This window comes from Pinus tabuliformis, chromosome 2_1, assembly GCF_031772625.1.
Source record: "Pinus tabuliformis cultivar Carrire ecotype Pingquan chromosome 2_1, CPIR1, whole genome shotgun sequence".
NCBI lineage: Eukaryota > Viridiplantae > Streptophyta > Pinopsida > Pinales > Pinaceae > Pinus > Pinus tabuliformis.
Window position 1 is genome coordinate 324,179,637 of NC_142299.1, and position 20,559 is coordinate 324,200,195.

Sequence of the window (20,559 nt, forward strand, 5' to 3'; positions counted from 1 at the left end):
ACCATGCCCAAAATTATATAATACAAATGCTTTTTCTAGTTTATATATATACAATAATGATGATAAGATAAATTATTTACTATTTTTTCTAAATTATAAGTTTTCACAGTTCATCATCCATAATTTATTTCCAAAAAAAAATTGTCTGCATTATTACTTTTTATTTTAAAATATTTGTTATAATATAAATTTTCTTAATTTTTTAACAAGTTAAAATTATAGTAATTTTACATTTTCTAAAGTTTTTAAAATATAGGGTAATTTTTTTAAATAAATCAAGTAATTTTATCCACCATTATCATTATTAAAGAATATATTCAATAAATTGTTTTAATTTTTTTTTTTCCGAAGGTGGCAAAACCTATCAAACTCAGGTGTCAAACCAACAGTGAGGACAGCCATCTCTAGCTGCTATCCGCAAATGTTGGTTTGACTCATCACCGTTATCAAGGAAAACCACGCCACCAGTAATAACCCGCTGGTGGTCCGTAAGGGAGCAGGCTTTCACTCCTGCCAGATGCCTCTGGGTCTTGGGCCGTTAACCTGTTTCCTTACGTCCGAGGAAGACGAGCTCTTAGCCAAGCAGAAGCAGTTTTACGGCATACTCCAGGCCGACAATAAATTGTTTTAATATATGAGGTATAGTTTATATAAATTATAGTTAATTTTATTAATTTATCTAATAAAATAATGATTTTATGACAATGATTAATGGTTTCTAAGATTTATATGGTTTATCCAACATTAGAAAGTTAAGAAATTAATCAAAATTATTTTTATCATTTTATTTAAATGGTGAGAGAAGTTTTTTTAGATAACTATAGTTTTGCTAATATAAAAAATCAAAAAGATTGGTAGTATGACCAATATTTTGAAAATAGAATCTAAATTGAGTATAAGATGGACAATCTAAGGTAAAGTGTTTTTCATCTTCAACCATATTGCACAGTTGAGAGAACCTTTCATCCCAAAATCATTTGGGAATTAACCAATGCTCGATCTCACGATATAGCTTATGAAAATCAGTTTTTATCTTCATAGGTTCATTTTCTTTTTAATATTAGTCAAGACTTTTATTTACCCATTAAATAAAATAATGACTTATAGTATTGAGATGATATATAATTTTATAGCCTCAAGAGATCGCTGAATTGGTCAAGTACATCGCAATGCCCTTGGGATTAAGCCTTGCTAGTTTAGCCAGCTGGTATAACCCTTCTGGTGTTTATTTATTTTTATTTAATATATATTAAAAAAATATTCTAATTTTACTATAAAATTTTAAATTTATTATAATTATTTTAATTTTAAATTTATCAATAAAAAATAATAATAATAAATATTTAGAAATAATAAATTTAATGAATTAAAATTTTAAATTAATATTATCATAAATGCGAATTGAATTTAAATTTTCAAATATATTTAGAAATATTAAATTTAAAATTAAAATTAAAATTTTAAATTAATATTATCATAAATCTAGGAATATTATTATATGAATAGGTGTATTTATTTTGGAATAGGGTTTCTAATAATTTAATTTAATAATTGTTAATCTAATTATTATTAAGTGATTGGTAGGTAGTTAACCTCCTCAAAATATTTTAAAATATTTTTTATAATAATCACAAAAGTAATAGATCAAAGATTGAGATTTATCTTAAAAGTAATTAAGTCATTTTTACCATTTTAATTAAATTGATTAATTAAAACTAATGTCATATGAACATGTTATAGTTGTTTGACATGTGGTATTATTAAGTCATGGTATCTGCCCATGGTATTGTAGGAAAGACTATTTATAAATTAATAATCTCCTTAGTTAAGAATCTTGTTACATGTGTCTTTAAATGTATATATGTTTAATTCATCTATTAAAATTTTAATAATAATAATAGTCTAAAATAAATTATAAATTAGGTTTTTTTTAATCTAAATATCTTATTAGATACATATTATTAGATTTTAGACTTTTGTGATCTATATTGTGAATAATAATGTCTTTCGGCTTATTCGAACCAACTAATGTGGTTAATGTGGTTCATCCTCAAGACAAAGGTACATATTATTATTGACACTTAACTAATTAAAATGATATTTTGATTTAATGTTTATAAATTGATTTATATTTATATTTATATAGACAAATCATATTCTATATTTAATTACATTTAACATATTTTTAATATAGTAAATATCTTTATTATAAAAAGTAAGAAAACTTTCGGTAAAAATCACATCATCACAAAAGCCTAAATTCAGTCTTTATTATAATTATTTCAAATAAATATAATTGGTTGATTAAAAAATATTATTATAATATTTTATATTAAATAATGTTATTTATTTATATTTAACATAAATATTTATTATAATGGTTTGATCTTCCGGAGAAAATCACATAGAAAACAAAGGGTTGACGTGTGTCCAACCTAAATCTAGGTTCATCATCAAGACTAGGATGAGGAGCAAGATCAACTGACCTTTAATATATATCTCAGAGATGCAACGGTAAATTTCCAACGATCAAAAAATTAATAAAAATGAACATTAAAGGACAAAAATCAATTTATTTATTAGTTAATTTTGAATTTTATTTTAATTTATTTTATTTTCAATTTTAATTATTCAGAAAAATGATAGACTTTAACAATTTCTATTAATTTATTATATGACCTTAACAATTTCTAGTATTTTATTATATAATCTAATAAGATACACATATATTATCAATTAAAATTATATTAATTTCAATAATGATGGTTTTAAAATATAATATTTATCTATTAATAAAGGAAAATTATATGATAAAAATATTTTTACTAAAAAGCTAATAAATACCATAATTATAATAATACAATAATAATAATATCAACCATCGTGATTATCATGGTTGAATTATTCATATAATTTTAGAAATCTAATAAATAAATAAAATCAACTCAATGAAGGAAGCAAGGCCCTAGAACAGAACTCACATCAACAACGAAAGGAGGAAACCAAGCCCTAGAATAGAACTCACATCAACCAAGAAAGAAGAAGGAAAACAAGGGGTTAAGAAGAAAGAGAAGGGACCCACGAGCTGCTTAACTTCCATCCATCCTCCATATTAAGAGTCTGACTCCTCTTTTCAATTTCAATGGCTTCTCTTAATTTTCGGTGATGGAAATGATCAACCTTTGCGAGGACCTTAGAATCGTCTAAGCAAATATGGTGCTTCATTAACTCATCATCTTTTGCTAGAGCAGAGGAGCAGGTTCGATGCGTGCTTCTGAATCCTTTGTTAAATGGAACAACCAGTGTCACTGATGTAGGGGGTTCCACAAGAACATGGAAATAAATAAAGACCCTTCATGCATGTGAGATCAATAGGGTCTTACACAGATCTTAAAGAGCTATGAATGGTTTGTAAAGGTCTAAAGGTCGAGCCAATCTTTTCTTTCCTCATAATCCTAGTCATCTCTTTGATAAAGGGAAGCTAGACACTACAGGCCACCTCAACCTCTTTCTTAGTTCTAGGTCCGTGACTAGCTTTTAAAATGGCTTAGAAACACTTATTATAATCATTCTTCTTGAAGACATTTAAGAGATGGTTTTCCTCATCCATCAGTTGGTCTTCATCAGAAACCCTTATAGCCCTAGTAGCGCCCTAGTAGCTAGAGTATTGAGAACCCCTAGTTTATCAGTTGGAAAGTGATGAGATTTGGCATGAAGATACTGTTTGTTGGGGGTTTTCTTACGAAAACTCTGGTGGGAGAAAGAACCATCATCTTTCCTTGAGATAAGAACATCGACGAATAGTAAAAAAAAAAAACAAAAAACAAAAAATGATAAACATTATAATATCTATATTAAACATCTTACATATGAATTGAATATTTCAAGGTCTCTCTCAACCCTAAGACTAGAGAAATAGCTCCTAAGTGGCCAATCTACAATATATACTCACTTCAGAGTGTAACACAATATTCTATTTTAAGCTTAAATATGTCAACTTAGAACATTTCAAGGTAAGGAAGATCACAGCAATTCAACTACTTAGACTAAATTCAATTGAGATATTGAATATATATTGATAAAAACTAAAAAATAAAAATAAAAATTACAAATATCATATGTAATTGAAATTAAAAGTATAATTTAAACAATACAAATTTAAAAAGATTTGTATTTTCAAAAGAATAAAAAAATTTAGAATTTCTTCACGGCCTTGCCTATCAAGGTCACAAATTTGTTTGGAAAATTATTTTTCACAGGAATCTAGTGATTATTTTTTCAAAAAATCTGATCATAGGAATGTTTGAATCTTTTTTATGGTGGAAATAGATTCAACACCATCAAAAACTCCTTGGGCACCTAAAATCTTGAAGTTTGACAGCTATAACCCAAATTTCCCAAAATTTCTATCAATTTGAACAAAAATCATTTCGAATTTGTAACCTATCTAAACTACTCTCTTGATCTATCAAACTCTATCCACCTGGAGAGAAAGTCATAAATATGGTAGTTGGATGAAGTTCACAACAAACTCTATCCACCTTGTGAAAGAATCGTAAATGTGGTGGTTGGATCAAGTTCCAATAGTATCCACGGGATTCATAGAGCTCACCCTTTCTGTCTCCATGGATATCGTTTCAAGCTAGTTGTAAATAACAAAACTAAAAGAAAAACATAGATCTTCCCATAAAATCGCTGAATTAAACTTTTCGTTAATTGAAAGACAACTAAATATTGACTCGAAAATCAAAATCCTTTGTTTCTTTCCTTTATTTGTTCTCTCCCTTTTCATGAGATCTGTGTTTTTTGTTTTCCCTCCTTTTCATGAGGTTGAAGTAATGAGTAGTATTTTTTGATTTTGCATTAAAAAATGGTTTCACTACTATTACTTTTTCATTTTGGAGATTTATAGAATTTTTTTATATTTTGGTATTTCAATTTTAAAAAAAAACATTTTTTATACAATTCATGGTTTTACTCTTCAAAGAGAAGGATTAACTGGCTTTCCTAATAATCTTTGAAAAAGAAGGATTAACTAGTTTTCCTAATAATCTTTGATCGTTGTTTTGAGACATACATTCTATATTCTAATATGAAAGTGATATGTGATTATGGTAATGTATGATTATGTCTATGCTCAAAATGGAGTTGATACTAGGTTTTTTTTTAATCTCATTCTTTGAATTTGTTGTTAATATTACAAGTCATTATGGTCATGTGGTAAAAATATTTCACTTTTACCCTTGGAATTATAAATAAAATATTTCTATATATATAAAATGACCATAATAAAACATTCCAATGTTCAAAAGGAATAAGTAATTAAAAGTAAAATAATTTAGTTACTTATTAATAAGTAGGAAATGTGTCATTCATTCAATTTTTCATATAAAATGTAAACAATAGTAAAATTTTCAAAAATACAATTTAAACAATGAAAATTTATATATATATATATATATATATATATATATATATATTGTTTTTGTTTGGCTAAGAGCACGTCTTCCTCCAACCTAAGGAAATAGACCACCAACTGGTAACTACATGTGTTGTGGTTTTCCTTGAAGAACAATGATGAGTTAACTTGCATTTGTTGAGAGAGAGAGAAAAATAGACCACCAACAGGTAATGACATGTGACGTTGTTTTCCTTGAAGAACAATGATGAGTTAACTTGCATTTGTTGAGAGAGAGAGAGGGTTGATCCGTCTTAATCACAAATTTACCAAGCACTAAAAGGGATTAAATCACTTGCCATGTAAACCCTTTTTCAAGTTGTGCATTCTACAAAGAGATTTCCATATCAAGTGATCTCTTGATCCCTTTAAGCACTTGGTAGATCTGGTTAAGATGGATCTATGCTAGTTTATGAGAGTTTCTCACATATCATGTTGTTCAAAAGTTCATTACGACAAATCTCTTTCAATTAACTCTTCCACTCAATGTTTTTTTAGCAGAGTAGGTTTATCTTTTCTCCTTTGTCTAAAGAGGTGGGAATTTTTTATTTCAAGACAACATGGCCATCTAGAGTTGACTCCATAGTAGAAAATTTATTTTAAGTCAAACTAGCATTTGCTTTGTCTCTGGGCTAGGAAGAGGGTTGGGGGTAATTTTTTTTTTTTATCTTTGAGGGCTTGGGGAATTTATAAAATTCTTCTTACTTTTTAGGAGGGTTAATGAAGGAGATTGTTTTGACTTTTTGAATAGTTTTTATTGAAGTAGCCAACTCATGGCAATCAATGTAATTAAAAGGAAGTTGTTCATACTCCAACTACTTGTATAGGTTTAGTTATCCATCCATGTAAAGCCTCGAGGAGGCCTTCTTGTAGGTTTACCTCTACTCATACTTGAGCATAGGAGAGCACACCCCAACCTAGCTCACTTGTTTTCTAGAAATTTCCTTAGATTGGTATTAATTTCTTTGAAGGTTTCATCATCCTAGATATTTAGAGGTAGAGGGGAGAGAAAGACCCACATTGAAAGGATTATGGGAAGCTCCTCTACTGGATTAAAGTCTGGGTACAATATGTTTAAATACAATGCACTAGATGCTAGAAAATACGTGTCACTCGAGGAAATTATATCAAAATCCTCTTTGAATTTAAAATGAAAACCAAAATAACAAGGGGCTCAAGACACCCCATATACACCATCTGGTGGTTGGGAGGGGGGAGCAGCGTAACCAGGTCGACCAATCCTCGATCTAGACTGGGCCTCTGGCTTCATTCTCCCTAGGTTGGGCTCCTTAGCGTGGGTGACGTGTGAAAATTTCTAATGCGAAATTCTACTGCAGTAACTGATTTATTTCTCCTACTTATTTCCCACAACAAGTTATTTATGAAACCCTTCAGTAAACATTGAAATAAATGTTATTACCGTTATCACATAATTACATAGAGAAAATAACAGGATATACAAGCTCAAGAATCAATCACATCAACACAGTTTTTTTTGGACAGTTGTCCCGGGAAAAACCCGGTGTGGGAAAACCGGTGCAGCAGATGAGGGTTTATTTATTAATCTTCAGCAACAATCGATTTACAATAAATGGTTCTATAGAAAAACTGAGACACTTCTGAGAGAAACACCTGAGACAAAGTTTCTCCTCCTCCTGGAGAAGTTCTGACACCCTGGAGACCATTAACCCTCTTTTGCGTCAGCCTGCCTGAGGACTGTGTCTCCAATGGTGTTGTCTCCCTACTCTTCCCTCTGCATTGTCTCTAGAATGCCCTGCATCACCTCCTCCTGAGTCTCTTACTGTTGTTGATTCCCTCCTCTTCCTTCACCCTGCAACTCTCCCTCTGAAATCAAACTCCTTCTCTTTGAGAATCGATTTCCCTCGGGTTACTGAGTATTTTCCTGATGTGTCTCCAAATGACTCTCAAGTCTTCTCTTATACTTTTCCTATTGATGAATCAACACCGAGATTAAGTCTCAAATCAGCGGCTAAGATTAAAACAGACTTGATCCTTATCTCTTAGAAGCTGCTCACCCATATCTTTTATTAATACCCATTAATATTTTTATTTTCCTAAGTTTATACTTAGGAACCTATTAAAAATATTAATTATTTTAATAACTCTTCATCCGAGTGGAATTTCTCCAAACGATTTATGGGTCTTGGAGATCTCATGTGTTCTATCCCCTCTACAAAATTGAGCTAAAGCACATCCGATGCTACCCAAAATCAACACTCCCTCTTAGCGAGGAATGTGTTCTAGCAATCCCTCCTAATAGAAGCATCACACTGATCCACGGCATTGGTCCTCTGCGTTGTTGAGGCTCGGCCTACTGCCCCTCATCCACTGTGCTGCTGCAACCTGTACTTTTGCCCATGACACTGCAACTGTCACTGCTACATATGTACTGCAGCTCCCTCTGAATATGTTGCATCATGTTGCCCATAGCACTGCCACTGCTAACTGCTGCACTGCAACTCCTTATACTATCCACTTCTGCTACTAAAATGGATTCTTCACCATCCCCGTCTTCTCCCTGAAGTAAACAAACTTTGTTCTTCCTAGAGCCTTGGTGAGAATGTCTGCCACATGTTCTCCTGTTGGGGTGTACCTCAACTATATTGCCCCTCATTGGACACAGTCTCTCATAAAGTGACACATGATATCAATGTGATTCGACCGATCATGAAAGATTGGATTCTCAGAGAGCTTGATGCAACTCTGATTATCACACAAAATACTGGTCACTTCAATCTTTCTCCTGAATAGATTCACAAGCAATTTCATAAGCCATATGGCTTCGCACGAAGTTGTGTTAGCTGCCATATATTTAGCTTCAGTTGAGCTCAGAGCCACAAATTTTTGTTTCCTACTACATCAGGAGGTCATTCCTGATCCAATGTTGAAACAGTACCTAGTGGTACTTTTCCAATCTACTGAACTTCCAGCACAATCTATGTCAGTGAACCCACTCAACCCGATGTCATTGCCTTGGGTGTACATTAGTCCATGGTCGATTGTTCCTCATATATATATGAGAACATGCTTGGCTGCTACCCAGTGTACCCTCTTTGGTTTCACCATGAACTGACTGAGGGTGTTGACAACGTAACAAATGTTCGGCCTGGTATTGACCAAATACATCAGGAACCCTATGAGTTGCATGTACAAGGTGGGATCAACTTCTTTATCTTCAAATGCATCAATCTTCTTCCAGTTGGTGATCATTGGAGTAGCCATCGGTCTACAGTCATGTATTCTAAACCTTTTCAAAATCTCTGTAGCGTATCTCCCTTGCCCAAGGAAAATTTCACCCTTCCAACCCGAGAAATAATGCATCCGCCCCAAATCCTTCATGTCAAATTTTGTGGCTAGGTTCTCCTTGCAATCTTTGATGAGCCTGGATGAGCCTGTCAAAAAGAGATCATCCACATATAAACCAAGATTAGAGGCTCATTCTCTACCACCAAATAGTAGAGGTTAGGATCTGTGTCACTCTTGACAAATCCCATCTTCTGCAAGTAGCCATCAATTTGATCGTACCATGCTCTAGGTGTCTGTTTAAGCCTATACATAGCTTTCTTCAACCTACATACATGATATTTCTTCTCATGTGTCTCAAAACCCTCTGGTTGTTTAATGTATACTTCTTCTTCTATCACCCCGTTCAAGAACGTCGTCTTGGCATCCATCTGGTGAACGTCGTCGTGTTGCAAGGGATATCATAAATCTAATAGAATTATACCTGCTATTGGGGTGAAGGTTTTTTCGTAGTCTATCCCTTCCTTCTGAGAAAACCCCTTAGCCACAAACCTCGCTTTGTATTTTTCCACACTGCCATCTGCAACGTATTTGACTTTGTAGAGCCATCTCGACCCTACAACTGACCTATCCTGAGGCCTAGGTACCACTTCCCAGACATCATTGACCATTATGGAACTGTATTCCTCCACCATAGCATCTACCCACACTTGATGCTGAACGGCCTCCTAAAAATTGGAGGGTTCTCCAACCTGAGCCACCAAGGCTTGGTATTTGTCTGGTTGTCTACGCTCCCTTTTCTCGTTCTTGGGCACCCCAGCAAAATCCTATGCATCTCGTAGTATCTATCGAAGTTCCCAGCTTGTTTTACCACTGGTAGTGGGTATATATATTTGCTCCTCCTCCTCTTGAGGCTCCACCTCTGGGGTTTTGCCTTTAGGAGAAATATTGGTGCTGGTTTCTATTGGTTGAAGTGGCTGGACCAACGGATCATCCTTTGACTGCTCTTCGGAAGGCATTTCTCGAGATTTCCTCAAAGCTCTATCCTCCGTGAACTTTACATCCCATCAAATTACGATCTTCCTATTTCCCGGAAGATAGACTCTATATGCCTTAGCATTCTCGCTATATCCCACAAGATATCATTTCTCCGCAGTTTGATCCAATTTCTTCCTCTTTTCTTCGGGTACATGGCAGTATGTCAAACTCCCAAATATCCTTAAATGACTCACTTCAGGCTTCTTACCGGTGAAGACACTCTCTGAAGTAATCTTACCTAATGCCTAGTGAGGAGTCCTGTTCTAGACATACACTATCATGTTGCATGCTTCTGCCCATAGAAACTTGGGCATATCCTGATCATACAACATTGCCCTCACTGCTTCAACAATAGTGTGATTCTTCCTTTCTGCTACTTCATTCTACGTCAGATTATAGGGGGTTGTCCACTCTCTTCTGATGCCTTCCCTTGCACAAAACTCAATGAAGTCCTTGTCGATGTATTCACCACCATTGTCTGAGTACAATATCTTTATCTTCTTTCCTGTTAGATTCTCAACTAGAGCCTTGAACTCTTTGAATCGACCGAAAACCTCATCCTTGGTTTTTAGAAAGTAGATCCAAGTCTTTTTGGAATGGTCATCAATGAAGGTGACAAAGTATTCGGCACCACTAAGAGCTTTTGTGGACATGGGTCCACAGATATCTGAGTGTATCAATCCAAAAACGCTCTTAGCCCTATTGTTTCTTCTGGAAAATGTTGTCTTGGCGTACTTGCCTAGTGTGCATCCTCTGCATACGTCATCTCGTTCGGTACTTAATTCTGGAACTCTTGACACTGTTCTCCCGAGAATTCTTAGAGCCCCATGGTGTAAGTGTCCCATCCTCTTGTTCCATAGTTCATTCAAATACTTTTCCCCACCGCTGCCTATCAATGCCATTGGAGATTCTAACCGTAATCTATACAGCATGTTACTTCTGATTCCAATCTGGGCCTTCTTTTTCCAACTCGAGTGTTTGACATATACTTTCTCCTTAATGAAGAAAACGTCATAGCCCTTGTTTTGAAGCTGAGATACAGAGAGTAAGTTCATCCCCAATCCTGGCACATGTAGCACATTGGTTGCTCGAAGCCGATCCCGTGCTTTTGTTTGAAAGACTACAGTACCTCTTCCTACGAGGGTAGATTTTGACTTATTTCCCATGGTGATCTGGAAGTTCATCCTTTCTTCCTGATAATTTGAAAAGCATTCTCGTATTCTTGTCATATGCCAGGAAGCTATCTATATACCAAACCTCAAAGGATGCAAAACTCGCTAGGCAAGTGACTTCTTCCAGTCTGGAAGCTAACATAGAATAATCATGATCCATGTTCTTCGTGCTCTCTTCTTCCTTTGGAGATCTGCGTGAGTCCCTCTGAGTTGATGCCCCAACATCATGCTCCTGACTCATAGCAGATTCTTTAATCTTGTTGCTCGATCTCTGCTCTAATACCATGTGAAAATTTCTAATACGAAATTCTATTGCAGTAACTAATTTATTTCTCCTACTTATTTCCCACAACAAGTTATTTATGAAACCCTTCAGTAAACATTGAAATAAATTCTACTGCAGCTATCACATAATTACATAGAGAAAATAGCAGGATATACAAGCTCAAGAATCAATCACATCAACACAGTTGTTTTTGGACAATTGTCCCCGGAAAAACCCAGTGTGGGAAAACCGGTGTAGCAGATGAGGGTTTATTTATTAATCTTTAACAACAATTACTTTACAAGAAATGATTCTACAGAAAAACTGAGACACTTATGAGAGAAACACCTTAGACAAAATTTATCCTCCTCCTGGAGAAGTTCTGACACCCTGGAGACCCTTCACCCTCTTCTGCATCACTTATGCGTCACTCCGCATCAGCTTGCATGAGGACTGCGTCTCCAATGGTGTTGTCTCCCTACTCTTCCCTCTGCGTTGTCTCTCGAATGCCCTGCGTCACCTCCTCCTGAGTCTCTAACTGTTGTTGATGCCCTCCTCTTCCTTCACCCTACAACTCTCCCTCTGAAATCGAACTCCTTCACTCTGAGAATTGATTTCCCTCAGGTTACTAAGTATTTGTCTGGTGTGTCTCCAAATGAATCTCAAGTCTTCTCTTATACTTTTCCTGTTGATGAATCAACGACCGAGATTAAGTCTCTAATCAACGACTAAGATTAAAACAGACTTGATCCTCGTCTCTTCGAAGCTTCTCACCCATATCTTTATTATTACCCATTAATATTTTTATTTTCCTAAGTTTAGACTTAGGAACCTATTAAAAATATTAATTATTTTAATAACTCTTCATCTTGGTGGAATTTCTCCAAACGATTTCTTGGTCTTGGAGATCTCATGTGTTCTAGTCCCTCTACAAAACTTTGGAGCTAGAGCACATCCGATGCTACCCAAAATCAACATGACGTTCAGTTTAGAGATGGGGGGGTTTGGGATAAAATGAAACTGACCTTGCTCAATTCAAGTCCAAATTCTAGTAGTCAAACACCCTGTAAGGGGTTGCTATGCAAAGGGTTTGGAGGAAGATGGACTCAGCCCCGCGAAAAACTTGTAACCCACTCCAGTCCTACTAAATGTGATCGACTAATTAATTTGAATTTTTCTAGAAATTATAACCATATGATGGATGATATGACGATTGTTCGTATGGGTCTATTATGTCCAGTCCAACTCTACATTGGGCAGGGGAAGGCTGGTAATCATGAGGACACAAGAATCATGTGTTGGTATTCAATTCATAGCAGATAGTGGAAGGAGACCGTTACTCGTCTGGTATACTTTGACTTTGTAACAAGTCTGTCGGAGGGGCAAGATCACTGGCTGCGTCGAGTTCCCATCCTGCGGCCCTGGGCAAGAGCGAAATTAAAAGAACAGGGAGGAGAGGAGATTTTGACAGACAAAGGTAACAACAAGGCTCAAGCGAAGGGTGTAAGAAACAATGGAGGAGTGAACAGAGGTCGTGGGAGGCAGAGAAAGGTTCCCGGCTATGGGCGGCCTACCCAGCTCTTCCAGTGGGGCAGCAGGGATCGTGGGTGCAAGATGACATCGCGTATCATCGATGAAGTAGCCCAAGCATATCACGCCAGCAAATCGAACCCAGTCAAGCAATTAATTGCAGAGTGGGAGGAGGAAATCTGCCAGGCAGAGGAAAATTTCGAGTTGGACCTAGACGAGTGGCAGGAGGTAGCACCAGACCCAGGTCATACGAGAGGGAGAGTAACCCAGTATAAGCAGACTATACGTCTGTTTTGGATGATGAAAAGTATCTTAGCGAAGGCTATGGAACAGTTCCCTCCAAACCAGCATGCAGGCCCCCGGGAAAAGTCAAAGAAGTCGGAGTTTATGAAGGAATTGCAAAAAATCCAGTTTCAGTTGCAACAGTAGAGTGGAAGGTTGAGCCGGATTAAGTAGCATATCCCGTGCATTCCTCACTTGGAGCTTCCTGGTTCTACAGTGAAGGACCCCGCTCCAGTTGACTCTGTTGATGATGAACAGTGACAATGCACCCCTGATCTTTTTTGAATGTTTTTATATAGTTATAGACTTATTAGCAGTTATGTTTACAGTTATCTAGCGCATAAGAAGTATAAAGACTCTCAAGTGTATATGGCATGGCTAGACAAACCTATATTTTTGTGTTTATGGATGGCTTATTTCGCAGATAAGTGGTCAACAGACCAGGTTTCCCACCGGGCAGGTTGAGGCCACCTAACTCATGGATATATGGATGTACCCTACCTTATTTACGAAAATTAATAGAAAGGAACCACCAAGCTTACAAAAAAAAATGTAAACTAAACAACCCTATAATGCAAATTTACAAATGGATTCCACCCTTCATACAATGAAGCCACTCTATTTGAGTCGAATGGTCAAGGGTTTTGAAGCTTGAACACACCCCATGTTGAGAAATCTAATAGTTTTGTTAACTTAGCCCCGAAGGGCATTAGTAGATTAACAAGTTTTGTTTGCTACCCACATTACATCATGATGTCTAAACCTAACAAGGTAGGGCAACACCATACCTGCAAGGGGATCTCATATATAGTGTATGGATTTCACACTTGTTTCTCACCATATATTTATCCCTTCTTAAATTGTTGTGTGTGTAAAGTTTCCAAGGCACTTTCATACACAATGAACGTGGACAACATGAGGCCTCTCATTTTTTGAGATAGTTTATATGTGTTAATTAGTCTAGATGTATGAGGATAATTTAAGTGAAGTCCTTAACCTCTTAGTCTAAATCATTATTTTCTTTGATTAGACATTTTCAAACTCTTTCCTTAAATCTCATTTCTTAATTAAAACAATACTAATCTATATAGATTTATCTCTTAATTAAAAATGAATTTTAAAAATTTCTAATATTTGAATATCTAAAAATCCATTTTAAAAAGCTTACAACCTAATTAAACTTGACTTCCTCCCTTCTTAAAATACCCCTCCCTTCTTAAAATACCCCATAATAGTGGATAATAAAAGTGATTCTTATATCACCAATGGATACCAAACTTTAAAACAACTTTAAAACTCTATATATAATTATGCTCTCTTATTCCATAATTAGTTAACCCCACATATTATGACAACGATAACATGGATTCGAGATTCAAAATGTACACCAAAATGCGAAAATTCAACTCTCTTTATATATATAATTAATTATGCTCACTCGTTACATAATTCATAAAACCCACAGATTATGATAACACGGCTTCTTCCTCAAAATCTTCTGTGAACTTGAAGTTTCAGTGGTGAAATTCAAATTTTAGTGATGGGTGTAATGATGATCCAAATTAAAAACCTATTGAAGTATTTTCCCTCTCAGTACCAAGTTAATTCATCATAACCATATATGACAAGTGAGTGAAAGCGCTTTTAACAATGATGAACCAATAGTTAAGTCAAAGCACGTTCAACAAAGATGAGCTCAGCTCAAACCTGAAGGATTGAAGTTAGGTACAACTTCCAAATAATTTTGAAAAAATATATATCCCTCGGACTCTTCACCTAACCTAGTCACTTTGTATAACACAGCTATTGCTGAGAATTTTATATCACAAGGAGATTCACTGAAAAGAGCCTAAATCTGGGTGGGAAAAACTCACCCTAATCAAGGTCGACACTTGATGTCACTTTTGATGCAACTTTAAAACCATGATTTGATGCATTAAAATTTTGTTAATGTAAATACATATCATGTGCAGGGATCTTTTAACTACTCACTTATAGAACTAAACAGAGACAAAATGATACACTCCAATAGATTTGTACAACACCACAAGATCACCATGGATTACCATAAGCGGTCTCTTATGGAAGTCTCTATTAAAAGGAATGATTTGCAGAGTACCGCAGTTCTGGTTTCAAATCCAGACAGTGAAGGGCTATACTTGTATGGCTTAATCAACCTATTCCCAAAATTAGAATTTAATTGACATTTCATAAATAAAAACATTTGCAAAACCACATGAACAACAGAAACAGGTGTGGAGATACAACATAAATGTTCATAGCCTAGGCAGTTTTTTTTATTGGGTAATAGTGATAATGATTAACCAACCTATCCCCAAAATTAGAATCTAATTGACATTTCACAAACAAAAACATTTGCAAAACCACATGAACAACAGAAACAGGTGTGTGTGGAGATACAACATAAATGTCCATAGCCTAGGCAGTTTTATTGGGCAATAGTGATAATGTTTAACCAACCTATCCCTAAAATTAAAATCTAATTGACATTTGATAAACAAAAACATTTGCAAAACCACATGAACAACAGAAACAGGTGTGGAAATATAACATAAATGTTCATAACCTAGATAGTTTTATTGGGCAATAGTGATAATGATTAACCAACCTATCCCAAAATTAGAATCTAATTGGCATTTCATAAACAAAAACATTCGCAAAACCACATGAACAGAAACAGATATGTGGAGATATAACATAAATGTTCATAACCTAGACAATTTTATTGGGGACAATAGCGATAATGAAGTATCATGTACCATGAAGTTCGAAGTTTAAATTCTCCAATTTATCTTAACACTTAGAGATTATTTACCCAAATTGGAAACCAATCTAATAAAAACATAAATATTCATAAACATAAAGTGGTTTTCCCAATTTTATAAATACACAAAATCCTATGTCAATACTCTCATAAACACTCTGGTTCTTAGCTCAGCAGTAGAGAATGAGGAAATTTGACCAGCTCAATCAAAACTCAGATCAAGGGAATTTATCAAAACTCAGATCAAGGGAATTTAGGAAAACACAGCATAATTTTTTCCATGTGACTGCGGATTCAATGGAGACAGCCCCTTTGGCCATGCATTCACTGTCGGCATCTTACAGTCTACATCAAGATTCGAACCAGACAATTGGGCTCTCACTATTTGAACAAATTATTTTTCTGTTATAAACCACTTAATTATAGAGCACATAGTATAGCATCAAACAGGTCCAAAATGTCGGATTTTCAAACCACCGTAAAATATATTACATCCGATAAAACATACAGCAATTAATACCCATTTAAACAATTTTATTGTTGGGAATACCAACAAACTACCAGTGCAATAAAGTGATTTTACTCGAAACAAAATGATGACAGCGAGGATTCATAACAGTCTATTATAATTATTCATATATGCAGAAGCAACGAGAGATTTGACCATATTAGAAGAACAACATAAACAAGATAGAGGGAGCTCAACAAAAGAGACTGACCTGCCTGATATTTGCTGGTTTCTCTGGCCGCCTGTTTTGTGTTGGTGACAATAAATAGTAATAGCGTTGTCTTCGCTGCTGCGTATGGCCGATACTGAAGCCAAATCCAAGCGCTGGTAACGGCGAATATGGAATAGGAATACAACACAATTAGTGAATGAATGCTCCTTATTCAATCCATATATATATTTATATGTACGAGGCACGTTTAAAATTCACAACTTGCGGCGTAGGGCTGGGTGGGATTGTTTCTCGGAATGGTTTGTTGTTTGGAAAAGTTTTATTCCCATGGTGTTGGATAAGTTTTATTACTATGAAAGGTATATATTTCTTTTTTAAATATATGAAAATCTGTGAAGAGCTTATTTTCTGATATGTAAGGAAACATTTGAGATGGGTTAATTGTTCAAGATGTAGAGATATTTGTTAAAAAAAAAAATTATAAATTATTAGCGAGTCATTTCAAGTGACGTAGTTTTTTTTAAATAATGATGATGATTTATTTTACATTCTAGAATAGCAACTAAAAATAATTCCCTTCACTATTAAATTATAATAAGTTATCTAAATCAATATCAAAATTTTTATCTCCATTAACTTTTAGTTTAAAACTCTATCTGAAACAATATTATTTTATTTTAAAAAAATTTAAATTCGAAATATTAGTTGTTGATTTATAAAGCGTATATTTTCAAATTATAATTAAATGTAATTTTAGATTATAACTCTTAACGGATGTAATTACACCATTTTCATCCAAATCTATAGTTAGAAAGAAAAGAGTATCACATCAGCTTGAGCAAAGCAAAGGAATTATGTACTTTCCTCAAACAACTTATCTGAATCTCATATATATATATAACCAAAACATATCACCTTGTTGAGAAAGTAAATAAATATATAAATCATATAAAATTCTGGCTTGAATTTGAAAAATTAAATAATTTCTAGGTTAAATAATAATAATAATAAACCCGGATGCGGGTGAACTCCAAGATAATTAATGGTGACCTGACGGACCGACGGCGTTCGGACCTGCCAGACGGTGGATAGCGCACCATTCCAAGCTCACATGAAATGAACACAGGCCAGCCTGCAGGCAGCATTAAATGGCCACTCAGGCCGAGATCCGGGAGCAGTTGGACATAACATGGAGCCTTTCGACCCCTCTGTTTATCCTCCTTCCCTCAGCATCTGTCTGCCTCAGGCTGGAAATCCCTGCAGCAGAACTGTCACCGGGAGCCGCTGCTGGCTACTGTGCTGTATTGACCTCAGAAATGGGCATCATTACTCCCATTCCAGGCATTGCCCTTTGAATCCTGCACAGTCGCCCTCTGTTCACAACCTGTTCTCCTTCCCAGCCTTTTGTCCAGCTGAATTCCATTCTAACCACATTGATATGGTCTGTCACCGTATGAGGAGCCGCAGAGGAGGCACCCGCGGTGGCAGCGCTCGCCCACAAGCAGCGCAGAGCTCTGTTCCTGCCTCACCTCCTCATCCCCATGAGAATTCGCCCCCTCCCAGTTCGCCTCATAGACACTATCCTCAAACGCGCAGTGGTCGGGGGCAAGTGCAGGCTTCAATGGCCGCGCACAGTGATTTCCGGCTCCACACTGCTATTTCTCCTTTGCATCCCAGTTCTGTCCCTCACTCGACTCAATTCAGGTTCCAGAGTAACCTGAACAGGCCCATCATAACTGCCAATGTAACCATTGTTTTCTCTAAAGAAAGTGAGCAGCACAGTGCTCAGATGAGAAATTCTGAAGCGCAACTTCAGGAGGAGCGAAGTCAGGGAGTTGGTCTTGGTTCTGAGAAGCGCCCGAAGGATGAATGCAGGGGAGTTAGGCGTGGCGGACTACATGCAGAAGGAGATCACGCTGGCGACGTTCAGCAAACAGGTGGCAGCTCAGCCGGAGCTTCTATTACGATGGCTTTAGCTGGCAGTTCGAGCGGCACCCAGCCTGCGAGGGAGCCTCCAGGTGGCGTAGCGAAAGGTGACGCGGCGGAGGAGGATGAAGATTGGGGCTGGTATGCTTGCCTCATTGTCAAGGAGACACCTGACCAGGATGATAACAAGTGAAGCCACGTGGCATCCGTTGCCACCCACGCGCCAACTCAGATTTATGTTGCTGACGGGTTTGGTCCAGTTACTTGTTGTTTTTGTTGTCTGTCTAAACGATAAGCGGGTCTGTCATATTTTCAGTTGCATCGGGGGTGTTGTGTCAAAACTTCTTCTGGATTTTGCCTTAAAGAATGGGTCCAGGTCATATGTTTGGTTTTTCTTTGGTGTCGGTTTCAGGATATATGTATGGTTTTTGCTATGTCAAACTGGTTTCCCCAAATCTGGGGCAGTTTAGATACTCATGATGAACTTCAGTGACAACGGTTGAGGCTGGGGCCTCTTTGTAATTATATTTTTGTTTCTTTTTAATAGAATTAGCCTTACACAAAAAATAAATAAATAAATATATAAAAATAATAATAATAATTATTATTATTATTATAATAAAAAAATTATGTTTATGAATAATGAGCAAGAATCATGAACATTAAATTTCATGATTTGGAATGTTAATATGATTTTTAATAAGAATGATTACTCAATCTCACTTCAAATATATCACTTCCAAAATTAGATTTAGGTGGGAGGAGAATAATCATTTATTCTTAATCACCAAAATAAATTCAATTAAATATTAATTTTGGAGATAAACTGTATTAAAAAACTTGAATGTCCATTGTAATATGTTTGGAGATAAATTTTGTGAAAGAACTTGAATGTACAATGTTTTTAGTGGATGCTCCATCTATCATTAGGCATAATAAAAACTAAAGAATAATATCAAAAGAGAATGTTAGAGTTTGTATTTATAGAGAAATTTTAACATATGTTATAAATAAAAGTACAAATTTAGATATTTTAATAAACATTGTGAATAAAAACATAAAGAAATCTTACTATTCGTTCTCTAAAATATAAAAGAAAGACTTTTGGGATTAGATTGAAAAAGAAACACTAATAGATGTTAAAACACATTGAAGAAATAAATAAATAAAAATAAAATTAGGAAATAGTTATAAAAATATTACAACTAAAATAGATTTGCAAATTGAAAATATTATTTTAATGAAAGAAATAATATTTGTTGAAGAATTAGGAGATAAATCTAAAAATCATATATATAGATAAATCTATTAGGAAAATATACATAATTAGAAAAAGAAAACAAAAAGAACTCTTTGTAATATTATGGGACATTAATAAGAATAAATCATATGAATTTAGAAATTGAAAATAATATTACGAATAATAGAAACCATAGAAATGAGAATTAGATAAGTGAATATAGTGAGAAAACCTAAAAGCAAATCAACAGAACTATATAATGAGAGGAGTTATTGTTGTTGATTTCGAGATACTAATATATCATAAGTATTAGAGACATGTTCTTTCAAGTGGAACTTAAAATATTTTCCAATTGGCTCAATGTAGCATTTTCAATAGGAATATGGGATCTAGTAAACACCTCATGGTTTTTATATTCTTTTTAGTTAGGATCTTGGAGATTTGGTTTGTCATTCCTTGGATGTAGGGAAGAGAGATGAGAGCTAGGGGGATAAGAGGGTAGAATAGCACATTTAGAAATGTAGGCGGATCAAAGAGCTTTATGAATTTGGGATGAAGAGTACCTATTTTCTTTAAAGTATTTTGTAAGATGCTTTTCTCTTTTTCAATGAACTCGGAGGTAGAAATTCGAATGGTGTGGATGACCAGAGTTTTAAGAACCACATATTTTTGGGTAGGGTGATGGTGTGACTAGGCATGAAGATATCTATCAGTTTGGGTCCTTTTTTGTAGACTTGATGGGTTATTATACTATCAAGTTAATGTGAAATAAGGATGTTAAGAAAGGGAAGGAAGTTAATTTTCTCAATTTCCATAGTAAATTGGATGTGGGGGGAGATATTAAGATAGTTGAAGAAAGAGGTGAGGGAAAGGTGGCCATGAGGCCAAACAATGAAGGTATCATCAACTAAGTTGGTTA

General features: G+C 35.1%; 1 protein-coding gene across 1 annotated transcript in view; it reads right to left on the reverse strand.

Moving 5' to 3' along the window:
- Positions 1 to 20,559, reverse strand: part of LOC149200153 (uncharacterized) — a 107,191-nt gene that overhangs the window by 51,732 nt on the left and 34,900 nt on the right. The window contains exon 2 of the mRNA XM_089402619.1: positions 16,514 to 16,626. The gene's annotated coding sequence lies outside the window, so the exon portion shown is untranslated. The remainder of the gene's footprint in view (positions 1 to 16,513; positions 16,627 to 20,559) is intronic.